The following is a 26,270-nucleotide window of genomic DNA, read 5'->3' on the forward strand; positions in this document are numbered from 1 at the left end:
CCTAAACTCCAAAGCGTTTCGACCAGGTAAAATAAAAATAATTTTAATTATATTTTTCTTCGTTATAGCCTAATATACAGTTCTTTTTGATAAAAAAAGTTTTGAAAAAAAATTTCTTCTCTTGAAAAAAGTCTGTGGTGAACAGATGACAATTGTAAGTTTTTTCCGCAAAGACAATGGGATGCACATTGTTTTGCGAGAAAAAAAAATCGTGGTGAGAATACATTTTTTTTCTATTTTGGTTTACAAAAAATATTGTGTTTTTACAAAAAAATATTGTGTTCTTACAAAAATATTTTTTTTTTTTGAAAAAATCTAAAAAAAAATCTCTCCCATAAGAAATGCATTTTTTTTTTTTAGAAGAAGAACTGTATGCTTTGCTTATAACAACAAAACCTACGAACAATTATTTTGGCCAGGTTTCTAATAAAAATACTTCTATGTGTGGCGCCAAATAGTTTTTTAAGCTGCAAAACAAAAAAGTTATTAGTTTTAAATACATTTATAAAGTCTTGCAATTACATACATACTTCCAACATGCGTTGTCTTTTCAATTTTATTTTTGGTTAATGAACCATTACCGATTTTAATGAACTAACGTGAAATAAGTTAAAAAATATTCGTTTTCCCAAAATATTTTCTTATTATGTTGTATTGCTTTCTCTTATTTCTTTGTTTATTCCCAGTTTTTGTCCATTTATTAAAAAAATCACAAAATCAACTTATCAGTGTGTCCTCTGAAGATACAAATGTCATTTGCCCCAACCTTGTGAGACAAACCCTCACACTGAGGGAAAAATCTACTTAAAATCAACGAAAACCACGTTGATTCAACTATTTTTCGGAATGATTTTGCGTTGATGACGAAAATTTTAAAATCAAAGTAGAACATCGTTAGTTTAAAGTGGTTTACCGTCTTAAAACATCTTCAAATCAAAGTTGTTTCAACTTTACAAAAAGCATCAATTTATAAAAAAAAAAAAAAGAAAAAATGGGCTGCTGGGGATCGAACCTACAACTCTTGGGTTACTAGGCGAATGCTTTACCAACGTGCTATCTCACTGTTGAAAATTAGAGTGATTAAATGCAACAAAAGCTGAAGTCCGACAAAAATAAAAAAATTTCTTACGTTGTTTCAATTTTATTTTGAAGAAGTTTCATGTTAATTTTTTCAACATTAAATCAACTTTGAACATTTTACATTTTACGTTGCGTTTTTTCTCTCAGTGCACTTTGACCACCTATAAAATTTTATTTAATCAACACACGGAGTCTTGTATATCATTTTTTAGATAATTTTATTGTTATAAGTCTTGCGTTTGTCATTTTTTGTTAAAATGAATAACAATGGAACTATTCAATATGAACGATACCAATAACCAATCACTTTTTCAAAATGGAGGCTGCTCCCGACCTCCAATCATCCCAACAAATTGACTTTTATGATAAGGACAAACACCCGAACACGTTGCACGAGAAAATCCGATTTCATGCCCATGTTTTGACTTATTTGCCTGAGCTATAGCTATAGCAAAAGTCCCGTGACGTGCCAATGAAATTTTAGATTCGGAATCAGAACATACAAATCTTTAAGGGTTCAAACTCTTTATTTTCGTTGCCGACCAGTGATAGTTAACTCAATTCAAAGTTCAAAAACGAACTTAAGTCTATTTTTTTAATGTATTTATTCCAAGCAATGAAAAAAATAATTTCAAAGCCAAAATTAGAAAAAATAGAATAATATAATAATAAATAAAAAAAAAAAAAAAAACCTTTTTCAAGTACAAAAGAAGAAATAGTAAAATTAATTGCCCCTATTGATTTCTTTAAAAAACCCAAGGAAGCAATTTCATGCGACACGGTCTTGCACTTTATTACAGTAGTCATCTGTGCTTGACCATGATGATGTTGTTCTTGTTAAAACCTTCCTTGTCTCGACACCCTAACCGCCACAATCGTCTCAACTTCACAGGTTGCAATAAAAAAAAAACTGACTCGACGCATCGTAGTAATACTGAACAATAATTTGAACTGCAAATCGTGTGTGGACTTACGCTCGCGCTTCTTTTGGCATTCTGCTACAACTCATTTTACTGCTGATGTTGGTAAGCTGCAAACTGCAATAAATCAAGAATGCAGCAAGTGCATATACGAAAAAAAAACATTGTCATTTTTCTCCCTGCGACCGACATGGTTTCATGAAACTGAAGGCGAAACCATTTACACCTACTTCATTATTTTCATCATTTCGTTGTTGTTTCTTTTGTCGGAGTTATCATAGCTTTATTGTAGGGGTACAAAAAGACATCCTCAAAATAGAAACACTGGCGAAAAACATTGAAAGCAGAAATTAACTATTCCAAATAGTTCAGTCAATGAGGAAGAATCTGAATTTTGACGTTAGCTACAACGAAAAAAAAAACCAATATCAATTTAACATTTTTTAAATATCAAATTAACATTTTTTAAATATCAGCAAAAAATGCTCTATAAAATGCGTTTTATGATAATTAAAATATCAAAACAATATTTTTATTGTCAGGATGATATTTAAATATCACATTTTTGAAAATTTTTTGATAGTTTATTTTAATTTTTTCATATCAATTTCTCATTCCAAATAATTGAAAAATATTAAATAAAAAAACTCTTATTGTGTACTAGTTTAAAGGCGCTTTGTGTTTTTTCGAAGGAAAATGTATGATTTACTGACAAAATTTGATCGGCAATAAGATTTTACTTTTTTTTTTTTTTTATAATAAGCGCGCACTAAAGGGATTAATGTACCCTTAATATGGTGAACACAGTACGAGCATTAGGAAAATAGGGAGGGGTTTGAAAGGAGATACCGATGAACATTAGTTTTGAAGTTCTGAGTTTTCAAATGGGATGGGAAAACAGAGGCGGGTAACGCGTTCCACATTCGTGAAGTGCGGCTGAAGAAAGAATCTCTGTATTTGACGGTACGTCCGAAGTTGGACTCTAGGGTAAACTGATGAGCATTCCTTGAAGCGCGAGTATTACGGTTGAATTGTTTCAGGGGAGGAATGCAACTAGCTATTTCATCGGAGCACTGCTTATAAAAATAACTATAGAACAACGTGAGACATGAGACGTTACGACGGTGCTCGAGAGACGTAATTGTATCAGTTATTGATCTATCACCTATCATTTTTATAGCTCTATTTTGTATTCTATCCAAGAAACTCAAAGAGGTTATTGGAGCACCTGCCCAGATGTGGGAGTTATATTCAAGCTTTGGACGAATGTACGCCTTATAAATAATTGCTAGATCAGACGGGGAGAAAAACTTCTTGCATCTTCGGAGGAAACCTAAACATTTCACAGCGGATTTAGCGGTGTCAAATATGTGTTCATTCCACAGGAGGTGGTTTGTAATGCACATACCGAGGATGGAAAGCTTTTCGGTTTCTTCGATGCAAGTACCACTCATGGATAGTGGCATGGGAGACATGTTCCGCTTTAATGATAATAAGCAGCATTGAGTTTTGGAAGCATTAAATTCTACGCGATTTCTTATTCCCCATTGGACAATGCTATTAAGATCAAAATTTAATGAGATTATCATATTTAGCCGTTCAAGATCCACTTCCGAAGAACTTGGGCGAGAATCAGGAAACGAATATGAAAAACTGAGGGTACTATCATCTGCAAAACAGTTGAGTGGATTAGAAGTTTCAGACAGGAGATCATTTATAAAAATGAGAAAGAGAGTCGGAGACAGAACGGAGCCCTGTGGCACACCAGCATTTATTTTGTGGGTTTCAGACTTGAATCCATCCAATACGACTTGTATTGAACGGTTCGAAAGGTAATTTCTAATCCAACGAAGAAGAGATTCATCGACGCCAAAAGCACGCATTTTCGAAAGAAGAGCTTGATGCCAAACTCTATCAAATGCCTTTGAAATATCAAGTGCAACAATCTTACTTTCTCCAAAACGATGTAAAGATTTGTTCCACTGCTCGGTGAGATAAACTATCAGATCACCAGTGAACCTGTTGCTACGAAATCCGTACTGTCATTAAGAAGCTTCCGTTCCTCAAGAAATTTCTTAAGTTGAAAGTTAATCAACGTTTCCATGACCTTGGAAAGAAGGGACGTAAGTGCGATCGGTCGGTAGTTTGAGGGTGAGGAAGATTCGCCTTTTTTAGGGATAGGCTGGACAAATGCTGTTCTCCATCCACTCGGAAAGAGACCTGTAGAGTAGGACAGATGGAAAAGCTTACGCAGTGGTTTTGCCAGCGTGGAAGAACACCTCTTCAGAACGATGGGGGGGATACTATCCGGGCCAGCGGATTTGTGTATGTCAAGATCTTTAAGAACTCTTGCTACTGTACGAGTGCGAAAGAAGATTTGTCCCATGAATCCGTTTACGCGCTCAAGTACTGGCGGCGTCATGACACTATCAGGCAGTGTTGAGTTGGCAGCGAACTGCCTCGCAAGTAGGTTAGCTTTGTCAACAGAGCTAACAAATGGAAGGAGTGTCATTGAAGACGAGCGTTGGAACCGACGACGAGGTAGTGTTGCGAATATTTTTTACAAATGACCAAAAATTTTTACTACCTTTGGGACATTGTAGTATTTTTTGCCTTAATTCTTGATCATGCAAAAATTTGGTTCGTCGAATATGGGCGTTGCTGGCCTTTCTAGCTTGTTTGAACTTTTTTCGGTTTTCCTCAGTGGGATTGGCTTTATAACATCGAAAGCTTGCCTCTTTAACCCTGATAACCTCTTTGCAGCTCGAATCAAACCATGCATTCTCTTCCGGTTTGATTGTTTTAACCCTATTCGGGATAAAATTTCTCATTCCGGAGAGAATTAAATTTGTCATCATATCAGCACTGGAATCAACGTCACTATCGAGGAAGCATAGCGACCAGTTAAAGTTTTTGAAGAATTCGTTGAGTCCCTCCCAGTTGGCTTTCTCGTATTGCCAGACGGTTCTTCTTGGTGCTTTAACTTTTACTTCACATAGTTTGGGAGAAAATAACAAAACAATTACCTATATCACCTATAATAGAAAAAATAATATCACCACTATTTTATAAAGAATATTCACTTTCAGCAATGTTTTGTTTGATTTTAAAATAATTAAAATAATAAAAAAGAAAAAGAAATAAATATCATTAAAATAAACTGAAACGTAAAATCTAGTCAATATTGACATTTTAATTGTCAAAGTGAAATTTTCACCATCCACCTAAAATTAAAAAATGTCAAAATGATATGATAATCATATCAAAATTGATATTTTAATTGTTGGACGACTTTTGTCACTCAAAAATGTTAATTTGTTAGCTGTTGTTATCAAATTTTTATTTTTTCGGTGTAAGTTTGGATCCAGAATTGAAGAGCATTTCTGCGTTAATTGGTCTTGTGGGGCTTCTGCCATTTTGAAAAACGCGTACGTCTCAATATCTGGAGAACGACTTGTCACATAGGACTTTTCTGATTGGAAGTACACAGAACTATTTATATTTCTCTGATACATAATTTTCCTTTAAGAGTTATACTTTCAGCGTTAGAGCACCGCAAAGTATCTCAAAAAACATAAAAAACCTCACCACTTACGGTGCTGAAGCTCTGAAAAAATTAATTTCATAAAAAAATGACGTGCTAATGAAAAAGAGATAATTATGTTTCCAATCGGAAAAGTCCTTACTTATTTTCTGTGCTACAAGTCGTTCTCGAGATATTGAGACATACGCGTTTTTCAAAACGGTGAAAGCTCCACAAGACCAATTAATACCATAAGTGAGATTAATGCCCCTCTTCAATGCTGCTTGCAAATTTTGCTGACTTCAAACTTTTTTCATATCCCCTGCATTTGCCTCCTCATTGACTGAACTAATAAAAAGCATCATGGGTGAGGTGGACGTGGAGGTATCTCTTTGGAAGAGGGTATAGCTAGCGTTAATTCACAAACTCTAGCAGAAGTCCAAGCAAGAAATTGCTAGTCTTAGTCTCTCTTTGTCGGTCGACGAGCGAGCTTGGTTGAGTGCGTCTTTAAGGATTTAACGGAGTTATGTTTACAACAAATGTTTACTGACCATGTTCGTTATGTCTTTGCACTATTCGCCGGTTCTCACAGATAGAAGGAGCTTTCGTTTTCTTGTGAAATAAATAAAAAGTAAATATATAACATAGGAATCTCCCTTCCGACGCAGTTTCTATGAAAACGTTCACTGCACTCATTAAATTTGTGCATACATAAACATAAGCACAAACTCAGAAGTGTGTTTTTTTATTTCGGGGTTTCCTTCGTCTTAATACATTAAAAGTTGCAGTGTGGTTTTCTCATTGAGTTTTCTTCTTATTCTTTATTTTCTTCCTATTCATGATACCAGCCAAAAATCAATCCAAACGTGTCGGTCGTTGAGAGAATTTATTTGAACTTGGGGTATTTAGTTGTTAAAAAGTTACAAAAACAATGAATACATATTAAATGAATAAAGAAAGGTTAAATAAAATAGAAGTAGAAATAATAAAAAACATGAATTCAAAGTAAAATTAGCTCCAAATTGTTCTTTTTGTTTGGCCTATTTACGTCTCTTTAGGATGTACTCATGTATTACTTAGAAACAATTATGCGATGGATAATGTGCGTGCTAATTTAGACGTTTAATACACCGGTAAGTGTTTATAAGGAACTTTTAGCCTTAACACTTTGTCCAACCATAGGTTATTATTGTACTTCAAGATACATAAATCTTATAAATAAGTATAAATGATAGTACCAAGGTTTTAGGCTAATACGCTAGATTTTTAATAACAAAAATAATATTTTAATTTACAAATATCGAATATTGTTTATAGTGGAGCAACTTAAGGTAAAAAGATGGAAATATTAGGGAACCCGGCAGAACAGCTCCGATTTTGATGATCTTTTTTTTCAATCATCAGTAATCAAAAATACTTGAAAATACTTTGACCTCTATAGGTTAAAAATTGCCGGTATGTATTGATTTTTTAAATTTAATTGAAGATTTTTGGGATCAAAAAATTTTTGTTTTGCTTAAATTGTCTATAAAAAAGTAAAGAAAAAAAAAATACATTGGAGTGAGGGACAGTCTTTCATCGTTGAAGCGGATAAATGCAATTTTCTCACAAATTGACCTCAAACACAAAAAAAAATTATTTGACCACAACGGCAACACAATATTTAAACTACAACATTTAAACATACATTTTTAAAAAGCTATTACTATTTGTAAAATTAAAATTAAGTTAATTGAATGCAGCGTTTTTGAAAAACTATCACAGAGAAAAAAACCCAAGGAAAAATCAAAGTAAAAAATTGATGTTTTTTAAAATAATGATTCTCAACCTTATACTTTTTTTCAATTTGATTTGTACTGGTTTCGTTTTAAAATGACATGAATTATACTTTTTTAGATCTGAACAAGGGAAGAATAAGTTGTTTTAGTTTTGATTCAACATGAAACACGGTATTTACACTTAAAACAAAACAAAAAGATTTCCCTTTGAATTGAAAATCAATTTTACTACTCCAGTAAAAGCGTCAAAATAAAGGGCCTAACCTTGCGCACAGGGGCACTGTCAGTTTTTATTTCATGGATCGATAGGGGTATATTTAAAAAGTTTAAACCCAATTTCTCACCACCTGATCATTCTTTTTAGCGGAGTTATTCACAAAAATGCATTTTTTGGGATATTTTACTTCTAAGCTAATATCTTTGCTCCAGTTTGTCGTAGACCAAAAAATAAACATACATTCTCTTCCTTATAATATTTTCTATCGTTGTATGTAATTTTATTGTATTAAAGTGAGTTACTACAAAATGGCAGCCAGTTTAAGGCAAATTCTAGTTGTTAAAAAACACATTTTGGTTTTTATTCCGGAAAAAGCTTATATTATGGTTAACATTTTTATTTTTAGCCTCTTTTGTAGCCCTCTTTATTACCTGCATTTTAAAGAAAAAATGAAATCTTTATCACTAAAGTTGGTCGAGCAATCGATAAATGAACGCAAGTAAGACCGGTGCGAAAACACCCAAAAATATCGTTTTTTGATAACAACTCGGCTTCAGGATGTCCTACGGCAAAAAATAAAGTTACAACGTTACAACATTTTCTATCCATTTAGTGCATATTCTTTTTGTTTAAACAAATAAAAAATAAATAATATTAAGTCGAAATCGTTTTTTAGTTTAGCAAACTCTTGCCTTATTATTTTGCAAACGGTGCAAGTATTGGCTAACAAAATGAAATACTATTGTAGTCCTTTAAATTATGTATTGAAAAAAAATTAGCTCTCTACGACCCACACCAGCCGAGAAATTAATTTTTTAAAAAAGTTCTAAATGACCAACGAAAAACATAAGACAAATTCTCTTATAGCAAGAAACAATGAAAACAACCCCTTTCACTGAGAACTAGTATTCGACTTATAAAAAAGGGAAATTTTTTTGAATTTTCTTATGGATTAATGCCTTCTTAAATATATGTGCCCTTGATTATGAAAGTGGATTAAGTCACTTTTTGCATTGTTTAAAGAAAAACTTAAGTAATAATTTTCTTATAACGATTTAATTATATTTCTTTTATGAAATCACTAGAGGAGCAATAAAGAAGTTTATTTACTGCAATTTCGGGTTCAAATAAACTTTACCCCTTAAATAATAATTATTTTTAGGCTAGATTTGATGCCATTTTTAGGAGTGACTTAGTCCACTTTCATAATTAAGGGCACATATATGTATAATAATGTATTTACCCAAGTTAAATTTAGGGGCGCTCATGAAACATTGATGCAAAACTTTTCCATTTTGCGATGTGGTATACTTTACGCTGTTCCATGAATACCCTAGTATTTATTAATTACACTTATAGTTCAAAAAACCGACAGAAGGCTCTCATATCCAGTGGCGGATTTAGGAGAAGGCTGAGTAGGCTCAAGCCCAGGGCGGCAAATTTGGAGACCGATTTTTTTTTTATCTCATAGAAATCAAAAAGATGTTCTCCAGCAGGTGGCCGGCACTGGCATAGAGGAATAGGTAGTTGACTTCAGAGCCGGCATCGTGGGTTTGAGCCCAAAGGTCGGCTCAGAAATTTTTTTCTAAATCGCCAGCTGTGAAGCCACCTGTTTTATAACATGATACAATTTTGAACTATTTTCAAAGTCAAAAATTGTGAAAAAATTTGACTGGCCTTCTTCGAGAGTTCTCAGGATTTAAACTATACTTTTTGGGTCCTCTGTCCCGCTCACGCAACTTCGTTGCTCCGCTTAGGGTATTTAAAGTCGCCAGGCAGACGCCAATGTCAAAAGCGTTTTAATTAAAAGTCAGCTTCCCCTTAGGGTATGTAAAGTCGTCTGGCAGGCCCCAATGTCAGCAGTTTTTTCGGTAAACAGTACCTTGCCTGGCACGCTTCGAGGTTTCTCAGGCAGGCAGGCCCCAATGTCAGCAGTTTTTTCGGTAAACAGTACCTTGCCTGGCACGCTTCGAGGTTTCTCAGGATTTAAACTTTACTTTTTGGGTCCTCTGTCCCGCTAACGCAACTTCGTTGCTCCGCTTAGGGTATTTAAAGTCGCCAGGCAGACGCCAATGTCAAAAGCGTTTTAATTAAAAGTCAGCTTCGTGAAGCCAGAACTGCGACCTCAAAATTTTTGAACCAAATTTGTCTAATTCGTTTGTCCACCCAAAATTTTCGTTTGTCCACCCTTCAAAAAAATTTTAGAGCAAATTCTTTTTTTTTATAGGAAGTCTGAAAAATGAAAAATTGTCTAGAACTCTCAAATTTTGAGATAGAAGAACCAACTGCAATCGTTTGTCCACCTCGAGTTCTATATACATACCAAATATTATCGTTTTTCCATCCTCCGTTTAGGAGCAATTCCATAAACAAATTTTGCACTGAAAAATTGAAATTTACCTAAAATCCCCAAAGATCAATTTTTATCAAAAATTCAAACTGCTGTCGTTTGTCCACCTCGAGTTCTTTACGTATACCGAAAATCATCGTTTGTCCACCCTCTGTTTAGGAGATATTCCAAAAAGAATTTTTTTATAGCAACTCTCAAAAAAGTACGCATACATCACAGTGTACCTCTACTGAAAATTAAAAAGTCCTCAAAAATTATTATTTTTCAAAAATTCAAACGGCAATCGTTTGTCCACCTCGAGAAATGTATACAAACAAAAAATCATCGTTTGTCCACCCTACGTTTAGGAGATATTCAAAAAACAAAATTTGCACTGAAAATTTCAAGGTCCCAAAAAATCTCCAAAACTTGACTTTTTTCAAAATTTCAAATTTCTGTCGTTTGTCCACTACGAGTTCTTCACGTATACCAAAAATCGTCGTTTGTCCACCCTACGTTTAAAAGATATTCAAAAAACAAAATTTGTACTGAAAATTTCAAAGTCACATAAAATCTCCAAAAATTGACTTTTTTCAAAATTTCAAATTTCTGTCGTTTGTTCACCTCGAGTTCTATACGTATACCAAAAATCGTCGTTTATCCACGCTACGTTTAAAAGATATTCAAAAAACAAAATTTGTACTGAAAATTTCAAAGTAGGGCGGACAAACGACGATTTTTGGTATACGTATAGAACTCGAGGTGGACAAACGACAAAAATTTGAAATTTTGATAAAAGTCAATTTTTGGAGATTTTTTAGGACTTCGAAATTTTCAGTACAAATTTTGTTTTTTGAATACCCTATAAACGTAGGGTGGACAAACGACGATTTTTGGTATACGTATAGAACTTGAGGTGGACAAACGACAGAAATTTGAAGTTTTGAAAAAAGTCAATTTTTTGAGATTTTTTGGGACTTTGAAATTTTCAGTACAAATTTTGTTTTTTGAATATCTTTTAAACGTAGGGTGGACAAACGACGATTTTTGGTATACGTGAAGAATTCGTAGTGGACAAACGACAGAAATTTGAAATTTTGAAAAAAGTCAATTTTTGGATATTTTTTGGGACTTAGAAATTTTCAGTACAAATTTTGTTTATTTTGAATATCTTTTAAACGTAGGGCGGACAAACGATGATTTCTGGTATATGTATAGAACTCGAGGTGGACAAACGACAGAAATTTAAACAAACGACGATTTTTGGTATACGTGAAGAACTCAAGGTGGAAAAACGACAGAAATTTGAAATTTTGAAAAAAGTCAATTTTTGGAGATTTTTTGGGACTTTGAAATTTTCAGTACAAATTTTGTTGTTTGAATATCTTTTAAACGTAGAGTGGAAAAACGATGATTTTTTGTTTTGCCGTTTGAATTTTTGAAAAATAATAATAATTTTTGAGGACTTTTTAATTTTCAGTAGAGGTACACTGTGGTGTATGCGTACTGTTTTGAGAGTTGCTATAAAAAAAGTCTTTTTGGAATATCTCCTAAACAGAGGGTGGACAAATGATGATTTTTGGTATACGTAAAGAACTCGAGGTGGACAAACGACAGCAGTTTGAATTTTTGATAAAAATTGATTTTTGGGGATTTTAGGTAAATTTCAATTTTTCAGTGCAAAATTTGTTTTTGGAATTGCTCCTAAACGGAAGGTGGAAAAACGATAATATTTGGTATGTATATAGAACTCGAGGTGGACAAACGATTGCAGTTGGTTCTTCTATCTCAAAATTTGAGCGTTCTAGACAATTTTTCATTTTTCAGACTTCCTATAAAAAAAAAGAATTTGCTCTAAAATTTTTTTGAAGGGTGGACAAACGAAAATTTTGGGTGGACAAACATGGGCAAACGGTGGACAAACGAATTAGACAAATTTGGTTCAAAAATTTTGAGGTCGCAGTTCTGGCTTCACGGAGCCTTAAAAGTCCCCTTCGCAAGAAAAGGAACTAAACCCCCCATTGACAATAACATCATTAAAACATCATCAATTTTCTCAAAAAACTAGACGGCATAGGAACATATGGTTTTCAGGATTAGAAATCATTTTAGGCAGTTTATTTTATAAGAAAATTTTGTATTGAAATTCACAGTCCTTGCAAAAATTGTATCAAAGGTGATTTTTCAACTTTTTTTCCCCAAATTTTGACTTTGAAATCGATTATTTCAAAAACTATACACTACTTCAAAATTCTCTTGGTTTAGCTTTTATTTCTTTTGAGAAATTTTTAAACTTAATTACACTTTTCTTTTGATTTCAGAAATACATTAAGCGGTTCCGTCAGATATGTAGACATTTCAAAGGGAGCTAATACAGCATAATGTATAGTACGGAATCTACAGCACCAGCTCAAAACTTTTAAATCAACATTAATAGGAGCACTATTTAAAATAAACTGGTGAGTGAAAATACAAATATATCTATCAGCAAAGGTGTTTATATTTTTTAAAATTTAGGATTTGGTTGTTTCGCATAAAGATAACAGTCGAATGTGGTATATGGCCAAAGCTAGTATTTTAGTTTTGAAATAATTTCGCAAAGTATGTACTGTAAAGATTAGGTTGGTCCACGCTTACACGGCAAAAACAAAATTTTTAAAACGTGGTCCGTACCATTCGTTTGGTTTCAAATCATATTCCATAGTATTATACTGTTGAATTTTCAGCTTCCTATCTTAGGGTAAGGTGGTATAAGAGTGCGCATTTTAGACAGAACACCAAATAAACCAATAACAAAAAGATTTAACTACTTTTTTATATATAGTTTTTAGTTTATAATCAAACGAAAAAAACTTAAAACTGGTAACAAAAATGTATTTATTCAATAGTAAAAAACAAAATACGACATTAGGTCATTTGCGCACTCTTATACATACTATTGTGTAAGAGTGCGCGGCTTAGTTTGTAAGAGTTCGCAGCTGCGTACAGGTTAAAGTTCGCACAAAAGTCGCAAATAAAACTGCCTATCATTAAATAAACAGAGTATTTTTCAACCCATCACTCCTTGCATGAGGAACAATCAATTTAGTTTTCGATTAATGGTTCCGCGAAAATTTCAATATTTCGTAGTTACTTTCATTCGCTTGTTTTTTGTAAAACTTGTACTTGGTTTCTTTTTGGTTGGAATTGCTTTTTCTAGCTGCTGTTTGCTGGTATATGGACAAATGCATGTTATTTTGAAGCCTTGGATAGCATTTATTGCTCTTATAACCCGCGCACTCTTATACATCATCATGGTGCGCACTCTTACACGTTCAGACATGTAATCGAAGAATATATATGTATTTCACAATGCACTTTATGGCCTATCTTACGTGTTCCTCAAATGTTTCTTTTTGTCGACTTTTCAATTTCCCATACTTTGTTTATTGTTATTTTTTGTTGTTAAGCGGAAAATTTAATTTGTTTGGCAAGAAAAATTGGAAAAAAAGTGCTAAAAAACTTAAACTTAATTAGCACCTCTGTTTACAAACAAATTTGCATGAAATTTTGACAGCAGATCAAACTCATTTAGATCTTTCCAAAATAACTGCATTCAGTCTTATATTCCCTTTCAAACCGTAGAAAATCGCTTTGCGCACTCTTACCAACCGCGCACTCTTATACCATCCTACCCTATATAGAAGAGGGTGCTGATCAATATTAAAAAATATTGCTGCCTATGTAATCAATTTATATTGAAGGTTTTGAATAAACAACAGCAACTTGTGTATGTTGTGTTACCACCTGTTTGTAACAGTAGTCAAAATCAAGAATCTAAGTGGACAAAATTATTTTTTGTTTTTAATTGAGAACTTTTATTGTTTTTATTAAAATTTAACTATTTGTTTAAACATTTTTCGAAAATATAATATTATTAAGGAAATTTTTTTTGAAATATCATATATTTAACCTTTGAATAAGAAAAGCCGCATTTCTTGTCCGATTTACAATTCATACAAGATCAAGCATCTGACTTTGCCTTTTAACGTGCTTAAATTTCTTCCACAGTTGAAAAAAATTCATTTTCGACACACGGGGTTGGTCTGGGAAAATATGTCATAACTTTATAATAGGCAAAGAAAGGCACATAAAACTTGGTACACGGACTGATTACTACACAATTTACAATACGACATAAATTTTACCACGCCACAAACTCTCGACAGCTCCAAAAGCTTAGACAAAAACCGATCAAATTTAAAATTTCATACAATTGCAAGTGTATTACAAATAAAATCACTAAAAATATATTAACACATTTTATATATAGTTAAACTATTTTATTTTACTGTACTTATGCTCAACATCAAATTCCATTTTTTATTATTACATAATTTGTTTTAAATTCACATAAGAGCCAACTTTTGAAATAAAAATAATATTTTTTGTACCGTTATTAACGGTACCTGCCATAGAACGGTTTTTTTTGGTTTCTGAATATCTCGTACAAGATTAACCCAATTTCAAAGAAAATTTTTACACAAAAGCGTTTAGATAAAGGTAATATTAAAATTTTAGAAAATTTTCAAAAAAAAAATAATTTTTGGATTTTTAAAAAATATTTCGATTATTTTTTTCGTTTTTATGTGTAAAAATTGTTTCTTCGAAATAGCATACCAACTTTTTTTTTTGAAAAATATTAGAAATTTTGTATCAATACAAAAATATTTTTTAAAAAACGGCTCTAACGATTTTTGAAATTTTTTTTCTAAAAATACCTGTTTATATTAGTAATATAATGGCATACTTGGTTTTTTGTAAAAAATAACTTAAAACGGTGTTCAATTAATACTCCAGTCAAAACGTCGGAAAAAAGGGCCTCACCCTTTTAGTATAAAATAATAAGACAAGAGTTTGTTAAACAAAAAAACGTCTTTGACTTAATATTACTTATTTTGTATTTGTTTCAACAAAAATAATGTGCACCAAATGGGTAGAAAATGTTATAGCAAACAATTAATAGCTTTATTTTTTGTCGTAGGACGTAGGACATTCTGAAGCCGAGTTATTCCCAAAAAACGATAGTTTTGGGTGGTTTCGCACCGGTTTTTCGTGCGTTTATTTATCAATTGCTCGGTCATCTTTGATGATAAAGAGTTAATTTTTTCTGTAAAATGTAAAATTAACAGGGCTACAAAATAGGTCAGAAAAATGTTAACCATAAAATAAACTTTTTTCGAAATAAAAACGAAAATGTGTTTTTTAACAACTAGAATTTGATTTTAACTGGCTGCCATTTTTTAGTAACTCACTTTAATACAATGAAATTACATACAACGATAGAAAATATTATAAGGAAGAGAATGTATTTTCATTTTTTGGTCTACGACATAGCAAAGATATTAGCTTGGAAGTAAAATATCGCAAAAAATGCATTTTTGTAAATAACTCCGCTAAAAAGAATGATCAGGTGGTGAGAAATTGGGTTTAAGCCTTTTAAATATACCCCTACCGATCCATTAAATAAAAACTAACAGTGCCTCTGCGCGCAAGGTCGAATGATGATTTGACTGGAGTATAATTATAAAAACAGATTTTATTTTTTTACACTCCTTATGAAATTTCTTAAAAATATCAAATTTTAAAATTTCTTAATTTTCTTGAATAAAAAGCTTTAACATAAGAGTTACTTTTAACATAAGAGCAAGTACGTGCGACCACAGTCGTGCATTTTATTTTTTTACGAATGCATAACTTGATATACAGGGTGTCCCGGGATGAGATAAGAAGACTTTGAGGGATGATTCTTGGGTATATTCTAACTAACAATTCTAAAATTGTTCTACAGTAACTCTCTATCTGCAAAGTTGATACCCTTTAGCGATGATTTAAGAAAACGCTTACTTTGGTATGCCTTTACTCCGTTAATACTTATGATAAAAACTTCATTAATGCCTTGATTTTTAGAAGAAATGCTATTCTTTGTACATGATTTTAAAAAATGTTAAAATTTTTTTTAGTTGATATTAATTTTTAAATGGAATTATTTTTTTCTTACCCATGATAATTTTTGAATTTGCGGCCGATTTTCTTCGATAAATGGTTTATAAACATAGTGTTTTATAAGTTTATTCTTATGAAGGAAACAATAATGAACAAAAATGTTGTTTACAAGTTTGCCAGAAAACTCATAGATTTTATGATATTTAGAAAAACCAGGTAAAATCTCTAAAAAATGTGTTTTTTGCTATAGTCAAAAATTACGAATTAAAAATTTATTTTTGTAGTTTAAGTTTAAAATTTTAGAAAACGGGACATTGTATTTATTTGAAATTTTGTTTTTAGATGTTGATTATAGGCCAGTCATTATGTCGGAAAAAACGGCTTAGAAATGCAAAATGACCGAGAAAGCTAAATTTTGGATATGTTGTAGAGGATGCTTAAGAAAGCTTAACTTGAAGTTTTCGACCAAGATTTCCTATGAGCTTTTTCCGCCATTTTGAAAAAAAGGATAAAATTGGTTTTTTGACAATAACTCGGCTATCTGACGAGATGCGAAAATTTTACAAGGAGCTTTTTTGTAGCTTTTAACGAGTTCTACAATTCATGCATACACATTTTTTGTGTATCATGAAAAAATTTAGGACATGCCATTTGTTTTTTGACATAATCTATTTTTGGGTGATGAATATCGAAAAAATTATTAAAATAAAATTTGTAGACCACATTCAGACCTACAATGTCGTATTTTTATATTTTTTTTTTGGACAAAAATTACGACTTCCAGCCGGCCGCAAAGTCGTTTAGTCCGCACCCACCGCCAAGCAAGCCGCCCGTTCGGTTGTAAAAAAAAACAATCATTCATGTTTTTTTTAATGCTTATATTATTATATCAGTAACACATACATAAAAATGTATGTACTTATTTAATAAATAATGAGAAGAAGATGGTAATGGTTTTTTTGTAACCCCAATTTTGTAAATACAGTATACCGGCTTTTTGTGTTGATTGTGCATTTTGTAATTTGCTTCAATCTCTATATTATTTAGGTAGTTCATCAAAATTGCAATTATATCAGTGCCAATAATTTTTAAAAATAAAAAAAATTATTAGCAGCATATGGGTGGTTGGAAAATTAAGGATAAATGGTTTATGAAAGAGGAAAAATAAATTACCCACAAACTAATTGGTGGAAAAGGGTGGATGGGCGAAAAAGTGGGGTTGGTGCCAAAAATCGTGTTTTTTTACGATTTGTGTCGTAGAGTAGACCTCCTATCGAAAAAAGTTAAATGCAAAAGTTGTGTATAATAAAAGTGTCATAACTTTTACTCAAACCATTTTTTTTATATAATCTCAAAAATATTGATAAAATGAAAAAAATACGATATTTTTATTTTTTATTTTTATCTTTTACCAAAATGGTTTGATTTTAACAAATCTTGGTTAAAAATTACTTTGTTATGTTTTATATCTATGTTTTTTGAGCAAAAAGTTAATGTTTGGATTTTTGACGAATTTAATTTGAAAAAATAGCTTATTTTTCAATCCAAAAAGTTTTTGATTTTTGAAAAGCTTGGAATGCAGTTACTTAGATTAAAACCTTTTATTTAAGATTGTATGGAAGAACTATACTTTTGATTTAGAAAATATTGAGAAAAATTGAAAAAAAAAAAAAAAAACATTTTTAAGATCGATTTTTCCGTAAATGACAGTAATAATGGCGAGAAATAAATTTCCATAGAAACCAAATTATACTTTTCTAATGGCCTTTGACCTTCTTAATTTCAATCGAGCATTAGAATAGCATATTGAATTTTGAACGTTCAAAACACAATTTTTGTGATGTATTGGCATGGTAATATCTCAACGTGATGTGATAGAATTTTTCTGACTAAAGATTCGAGCTCAGCATACAAAAAATCATTAGAAAAATATACTTTGATTTCTAAAAAAAAAACTTTTTGACTAGTGAAATCGAACAAGGCATTCACCCACCCCCTTTCCCCCAATTAGTTTGTGGGTAATTTATTTTTCCTCTTTCATATACCATTTATCCTTAATTTTCCAACCACCCATATGCTGCTAATAATTTTTTTTATTTTTAAAAATTATTGGCACTGATCTAATTGCAATTTTGATGAACTACCTAAATAATATAGAGATTGAAGCAAATTACAAAATGCACAATCAACACAAAAAGCCGGTATACTGTATTTACAAAATTGGGGTTACAAAAAAACCATTACCATCTTCTTCTCATTATTTATTAAATAAGTAGGTACATACATTTTTATGTATGTGTTACTGATATAATAATATAAACATTAAAAATAAATTGCACGACTGGGGTCGCACGTACTTGCTCTTATGCTTAAAGTAACTATAATGTTAAAGCTTTTTATTCAAGAAATTTAAAATTTGATATTTTGAAGAAATTTCATAAGTAGTATAAAAAAATTAAATCTGTTTTTATAATTAATAAAACTCCGTTTTAAAATATCTTAAAAAAAAAAAAACAAATATGCCATTTTATTTCTCGTATAAAAAGGTATTTAAAAAAAAAAAATTGAAAATTGTAGGAGCCGTTTTTTAAAAAAATAATTTTTTATATATAAAATTTTTTTAACATTTTTCAAAAAAAAGTTGGTATGCCATTTTGAAGAAATAATTAATTTACACATAAAAACTAAATTTCAAAATTTTTCATTGATCCGTTTTCAAAAAATTGATTTTTCAAAAAAAAATTTTGAAATATTTTTTAAAAAACCAAAAATGCGTTTTTTGAAAATTTTCTAAAATTTTAATATTATCTTTACTTACACACTTTTGTATAAAAATTTTCATTTAAATCGGGTTAATTTTGTACGAGATATTCAGAAACGAAAAAAACCGTTCTATGGCAGGTACCGTTAATAACGGTACAAAAAATATTTTTTTTATTTAAAAAGTTGGCCCTTATGTGTAGTACTACACACAAACATTTTAATCAAAATCGTTAGAGCTGTTTTTGAAAAAAAATTACTTTTCTATTTCCGTTATATGGCAGGTACCGTTAGTTTTGGTCATAAAAAAAATTTCAATTTCCCCTCTAGGGAATCACCAAAAACTGCTAACTACCAAGTTTGAAGAAAATCACTTCACTGGTTTAGGCTGCAGCTCCAGATAGAGACAGACAGACAGAACTGCCGGACCCACTTTTTTGGCATTCTCCATCATCGTAATGTCATGTAAAATTGTTATCTCGAGTTCGATTTTTTTTACGAATCCTAAACTTTCCCTATAGTACCTATATCGCAAGTAAAAAACATGAATGATTGTTTTTTTTTTACAACCGAACGGGCGGCTTGCTTGGCGGTGGGTGCGGACTAAACGACTTTGCGGCCGGCTGGAAGTCGTAATTTTTGTCCAAAAAAAAATATAAAAATACGACATTGTAGGTCTGAATGTGGTCTACAAATTTTATTTTAATAATTTTTTCGATATTCATCACATAAAAATAGATTATGTCAAAAAACAAATGGCATGTCCTAAATTTTTCACTTTTTTAATCGATATCTCGAAAACGGTTCATGATACACAAAAAATGTGTATACATGAATTGTAGAACTCGTTAAAAGCTACAAAAAAGCTCTCGCATCTCGTCAGATAGCCGAGTTATTGTCAAAAAACCAATTTTATCCTTTTTTTCAAAATGGCGGAAAAAGCTCATAGGAAATCTTGGTCGAAAACTTCAAGTTAAGCTTTTTTAAGCATCCTCTACAACATATCCAAAATTTAGCTTTCTCGGTCATTTTGCATTTCCAAATGTATATAATGACTGGCCTATTAGTGATTCCTCCAAAATGGCATTCCAATTTTATTTTAAAACTTTTTTTCCAAACAATTATTTTTAAAAAATTAATTTTTTTAAAAAACGGCTCTAACGATTTTTAATTTTTTTTTCTTAAAATGCATCTTAATACATATATCAATCAAAACTGCACTTGTTTTGGAGGGCAATTTGTTTTATTTTTTTTTTAAACCAGCTGTTATCTACGATCAGATGCACAATATAAAACAAAATATTACGAAAAAATTTACAAATTATACAAAAAATCAAAAAAGAAAATAATTTATTTAAAGCATTGATTAACAATTATGACTGTGGAGCGATATAATGTTATGAGAATGGCTTAAAAACTTGCTGAGATATTCATAGATTACCGCGTAAAGTCTGTAAAAACGGTTTTTTGTAAATAAAAAAAGGAGGGTACAAAAAATATAACAAAATAACAATCAGACATGACATAACAATGATGGAGAATGCCAAAAAGGTGGGTCTAGCTACAGTGTGTAGTATAACACATAAGAGCCAACTTTTGAAATAAAAAAATGTTTGTAACGTTATTAACGGTACCTGACATATAACGTTCTTTCACACATATTTTGAGATTTAAAAAGTATTTTAATTTTTTTTTTTGAAAAATCAATGTTTTGAAAACGGGTTGATGAATTTTTTGGAAATTTCGTTTTTATGTGTTGAATAACATTTTTTTTAAATAGCATACGAACTTTTTTTTGAAAAATTTTTGAAAATGTTTATATATAAAAAATTATAAAAAAAAACGGCTTTAATGATTTTCAAATTTTTTTTCTAAAAATTCCTTTTTATACAAGAAATCAAATGGCATATTTGGTTTAATGTAAAAAGTCATTCAGAACGGTGCACATAGGAGTATTTGCTGTAAAAACCTGGTCATAAGTCGATTTTCTGAAAATCAAAATTGACACCAAAAAGTTTGGCAAAGTGGGTGCAAAATAAACCTGTGTCAATATGCTGCACTCATTTTTTTGTTTTTCGATCGTGTCTTGTTAAAAAATGAGTTCAAAGTTAACTGTTACATCTACCTCATTTTTATTTGAATTCGAAGTATTTTGGTAAGTGTTATTCTATATGCGATATCGGAGTGTTGTGATAGAAATCTAAAAAAATTTAAATGGAGAATTCTTCTTCAGTTATTTATTAACGATATTAATAAAGTTTTGAAAATGTTAGATGGTTTTTTCTATTTTAATTCGGGCTTAGAACTAGTATCTAAAAACTTGATATTTTTGATAAGTTATTATTTGAACTTTAATGATTTTGTTTTAGTATACCCCGTTATTCTGCGATGAATTGAAACTTATGAGTTAGTTTATATATTCTTTAACACAATGCAACAAAAATTGGGTGCTCTTAGGTGCTCTTTAGAGAATCGAGGGTCAATTAGTTTTTCACTTTCTGATAGAAAATACTCCTTACTTTATGCAACGTTTTTTATTTTTAAATTAAATTTACTGATGTTATTAGTGTATTTTATTTTGGGTGATCTTAATTAAGGTTGGGGAAGAGAGAAAAGAAACTGAGAATTGTGTATTAGGGATGAGGAAAAAAATTTGGGAAAAATAATGTCGACAGGCGGAGTACAGGCCATTAATCAATTTTTTTAGTTTTTGGTAAAAAAATAAAAATAACAAAAACTAGGTTTATATTGTATTTTCTTGTAGGAATACTCATTTTAAACAGAAATAATAACAAAAACCACGAAAAATAATTATGGCCAGGTTTTTGATGACAATACTCCTATGTGCGGTGCTTAATTACATTATTAAAAAAACAGATTTTACTTTTCTTTACATTATTTATGGAATTCTTTAACGAATCAAATTTTAAATTTCCCTAATTTTCCTCAGTAAAAAGCTTTAACATTAGAGTTACTTTTTATTTTATTTTATTTTTCTTTGCATCCAGTGAGACGTTTTCTGGGTTATAAGAAGTCTTCTCTTCGGGTAAGGCTAGTTGGTACTAATCGGTGAATTTTGATTGCAAATTGTGTAACTTCGTTACAAAGAAAAGAGTGAAATAGAAATATATTTCTATTTCTTTCGAAATTTTAAAGTACATAATATATGTAGGTGCCTATGTTTTAATTTTGACCACTCTCAGGGAACGATATTAAAAGGAAAATCGGCATCAATGCCTAGGTGCGCTTTATGTCTCTATTTTGGTTCAATTAATAGCTTTTGTTTTTTATTTGATTCCATTGCAAAAAAGTACACACAAATGAAATTGTGTGTACACCGTAAAGACCTTGCATCAAAAATGTGTTGATATTCTACCCTAACAAAATGTATTCCAACAAAATGTTTTCAAGGTTTCACTTCATAGCTGGAATGTGACGAGCATAGAGGAATAATATGTATATTCAAACAAAAAACCACAAAATCTATCATTTAAAAACAAAGGTGTGAGCATTGTCATTGTAAAATATATTTTTTCTTTATTTTTAACATAACTTTATGTCTGTAAAACCGCATTTGTTTTTTTTTTTTGTCATCGTCAAATAAACTTTTTACTAGTATGATTTCATACTCATACGAATGTGGTAAGAACTTTTAAATAAGTAATTTTCATTCGACCAAAGACAGTCTAAAGCACCGAACATATTAAGATTCACGATGTCGGATGCTGATTCATCCGCCGGTACCTGTTTCTAAAAAAATAAGTTTGGCAGCTAGCACCTAACCGTTGTTTTCCATTAAAAGTTGAACCTGTCAAAGAAAAAAAAAAATTAAACCATTTTAAACAATGTTACAAAGTGGCAATATTCCACAAGGTTAAAAGTATATTCGAACACGAGTTTTTAAAAACAGCGATACCAAAACTAACAACCAAAAAATACTCGAGCAGAGTTTATTATACTTTATATCTGATTGCAAAGTACGAAAAGGACTTTATTTAAATTTTGCAATTTGACTTCAAAATTAAAAGCACATGTAGGTATGTTTCTTTCATACGTATTGGACCGTTGTATGACATTTAATTTTTGACGGGGTTCTTAGATCTCTCCTTTGAACATGGAAATAAGAACTGTGTGAATCATGTTCTAGTTTTTGAGAGATTATGTTTTTAACATACCTATATGCTTCCTAGGGTCTTCGTACTTCTAATTCGATCAAACTTTGTAACTCCTGCTATCATACGAAGCATCTTCATCAGCTACCGTTAATTTACTCTCGTACTTTCTGTACATTGTCCATTTTTGCTGAACCCAAAACTATCGTAGAGCCGTGCATTCAGATAAAATGTATTTTTCGCCATTTCATCCATTTGATACGTCATCACAAATATCTTCACTATTATCATGCTTGGGCCTGTGTGAATAAGCCTGTGTGGATCAGAAAATGGAAAGCTAGGTTAGGTAGTATTGGTTGTCGGGCAAAGTACCCGACACACTTAGACCCTTATGGATCCATTGTGATACCACTAAAGACTAGCAAGTTAGAAACTCATTAGCCGAACCAATCTGAGCTTCTTATGATTAAGGATAGACTTTTTACGTCCGTTTTTACTAGGTCGCTAGTGTCCTCGTAGATGAATTTCCTAGATGGAGTTTTCTTCTATTAGAGCAGGGCAGGTGGTTAGAAGATGTTGAACAGTTTCCTCTTCTTCTTCATCCATGCAACTTCTGCAGAAATCATTAGAGAACACGCCCATTCTTTGTGCGTGTCTACCTATTAGACAGTGTCATGTAAGAACACCTATGGTGAAGCTAATATGCATTCTGTTTAAATTCAACAATCCCTTTGAACGTTTCAAGTCTATACAATAGTCTATTGAATAAACCCTTTTGAATGGAACAAATTCGTTTAAGAGTTTTTATTGCTGATTATGATTCCTTGGCATAAAAGAATACTCCAGCCAAAAGTGCTACTAAATCCATTGGTGGATTTCTGAGAAAACGGCAACACTGGTCGGTTTTCAGTTTTTTTTTTTTATTTAACTCGAAAACCAAGCCTAGCTTTGAAATGGTTCAAGGACACTTTTCATAGCAAATTAAATTTTCTGTCAAGTTAAGATGGTTAAAAAATTTTTAAAATTATTTTTGACTTAAATTCTAACCTAAAATCAAAGAAAAAAAAGTAAAAAAATTGACGATTTAATTTTTTTTTACTAAATCAAAGGGCATTTTGTGTATGTAGGGTACGTCCAAACTTTGTACTAATGAAATAAAGTAGAGGTAAAATCCTTTGATAAAATGCAATTTTTTTTGTCACGAAACAACTTGAATGTACCTATTCAAAAGTTAGCACTTTTTCTAAATTTTGGACTTTTTTAGTTTAAAGCAAGTTTTTAAAACTCGATAAAATTGTATTAATTGGTAACTTTTAGACTTTTAAAGTAAACAGACTTCGATGGATTGATTTAATATAAACTAAATATGACAAACAAAAAAAATTATTATTTGTTATTTATTTATTTGTATGTCTTTATCGTAAAAGTCAATTTGTTGGGATGATAGGACATCGGGAACAGCCGCCATCTTGGAAAAGAGGTCGGTGCCGTTTTTATGTCAAAGCTCCATTTTTACTCATAAAAATCAAAAATGTCCAAGTACAGACTTATTCACACTAAGATAATCTAAAAAATGATATACAAATGTCTCGCATATACGGCAAAATAACATTTTTTCAAATATCTGAAGAACTTTTGATTTGTTTGGATTTTCTTCAAGATTGAATTATAGCACTTTTAATTATAATTAAAAGATAATTATCTATAAAATGAGCCCTTAATTGCTTTATTGCTTGTGATACTTAGCTTATATTTCTTCAATCCCTCGCGGTCTGTTTACTTTAAAAGTCTAGAACTCACCAATTATTACCTTTTTATCGAATTTCAAAATTTGGCTTTCAACACAGAAAGTCAAAAATATAGAAAAAGTGCAAATTTTTGAAAAAGTACAATCCTGTCGTTTCTTGACAAAAAAAAATTATTATTATCAAAGGATTTTACCTCTACTTTATTTGACTAATACAATGTTTGGACCTACCGGCTTCATACACGAAATGCCCCTTTTTTTCATTGATTTAGGTTAGAATTTTGGTTAAAAATAATTTTTAACCATCTTAACTTGATAGAAAATTTAATTTCGTATGAAAGGGTCTCAGAATCTTTTCAAAGTAAGGCTTGGTTTTCGAGTTAAATAAAAAAAACTGAAAACCGTCCAGTGTAGCGTTTTCTCAGAAATGCACCAAGTAGCACTTTTGGATGGAGTACTGAAAAATTCAAAGTCCTCTAAAATCCCCAAAAATTACTCTTCTTCAAAATTTCAAATTTCTGCCGTTTGTCCACTTCGAGTTCTTCACGTAGGTACCTATATCAAAAGTCGTTGTTTGTCTATCCTAAGTTTCAAAGATATTTAAAAATCAAAATTTGTACTGAAAAATTCAAAGTCCCCTAAAATCCCCTCTTTTTCAAAATTTCAAATTTCTGTCGTTTGTCCTCCTCGAGTTCTTCACGTATACCAAAAATCGTCGTTTGTCCACCCTACGTTTAAAAGATATTAAAAAAACAAAATTTGTACTGAAAAATTCAAAGTCCCATAAATCCCTAAACATTTTTTTCCAAAAATGTTAGCACTTATTCTTATTCAAAAAATTTATAACTCTTACACACATTTAATGCAGTACCGAAAAAAATTATAGAAACAAACAAAATTCGTGATTTTCTTTTAGTGATTTTCGATAAGCTGTGTTTCTGAGTAAAAAATAATCGCATGAAGACAGAACAAAAAGCATGCGAAAGCTTTATTTTTTTTTGTTTTACAGTTTAAGAGTTTAATAATTTATTTTAAATGGTGTAATAGAATAATCATTAAAGTATCCCAAAACCAAAATTTTTCAATATTTTGTTCTTGTTTTTCTCTATGGGAAGTGGGAAGTGGTAAAATTTTTTTTTGATAAAATTATTATTTTTTGAAAGGCTATTATATTAATTTAGGTTGAAGTTTTTATTTATTTGACTGTTCTACATTTTTTTAAAGACTGCATTATCAGTCACCAAACAATAAACCAAACTCTTGATTTTAACTATCCGTACCTAAACAACGGATCTTTTTTTTTTTTAAAAATAAGTCTTCATTAAAAAAATGTTGTTACAGAAAAATTTTAAATTTTCAAACAAATTTTTGGCTTTTCGTGGACAAACGATTGACGTTTGAATTATTGAAAAAAAAGTAATTTTTGAGGATTTTGAAATTTTCGTCTCGTAATTTCGTATGCGTAATTTTTTTTAGATATTTCAGTACAAATTTTGTTTTTTGAATATCTCTTAAACGTAGGGTGGACAAACGACGATTTTTGAAAACGTATAGAACTGAGGTGGACAAACGACAGAAATTTGAAATTTTGAAAAGGTGTAAATTTTTGGGGTTTTATGGGACTTTGAATTTTTCAGTAAAAATTTTGTTTTTTAAATATCTCCTGAACGTAGAGTGGACAAACGATTTCCGTTTGAATTTTTGAAAAAAAAGTAATTTTTGGGGACTTTTTAATATTCAGTAGAGGTACACTGTGGTGTATGCGTCCTTTTTTGAGAGTTGCTATAGGTACAAAATTTTTTTTATATTAAAAAAAAAA

General features: G+C 30.9%; 1 protein-coding gene across 3 annotated transcripts in view; it reads left to right on the forward strand.

The window, feature by feature from the left end:
- Positions 1–26,270, forward strand: part of LOC129907124 (ecdysone receptor) — a 493,732-nt gene that overhangs the window by 74,473 nt on the left and 392,989 nt on the right. Inside the window, exons 1-2 of one of the 3 annotated variants that reach the window (XM_055983197.1) lie at positions 6,017–6,154; positions 12,169–12,306. The gene's annotated coding sequence lies outside the window, so the exon portion shown is untranslated. Of the gene's footprint in view, positions 1–6,016; positions 6,155–6,635; positions 6,657–12,168; positions 12,307–26,270 lie in introns of those variants that run through there. The other 2 variants (XM_055983198.1, XM_055983195.1) reach the window with 2 other exon arrangements.

The sequence above is a fragment of the Episyrphus balteatus genome, chromosome 1 (genome assembly GCF_945859705.1).
Source record: "Episyrphus balteatus chromosome 1, idEpiBalt1.1, whole genome shotgun sequence".
NCBI classification, from domain to species: Eukaryota; Metazoa; Arthropoda; class Insecta; order Diptera; family Syrphidae; genus Episyrphus; species Episyrphus balteatus.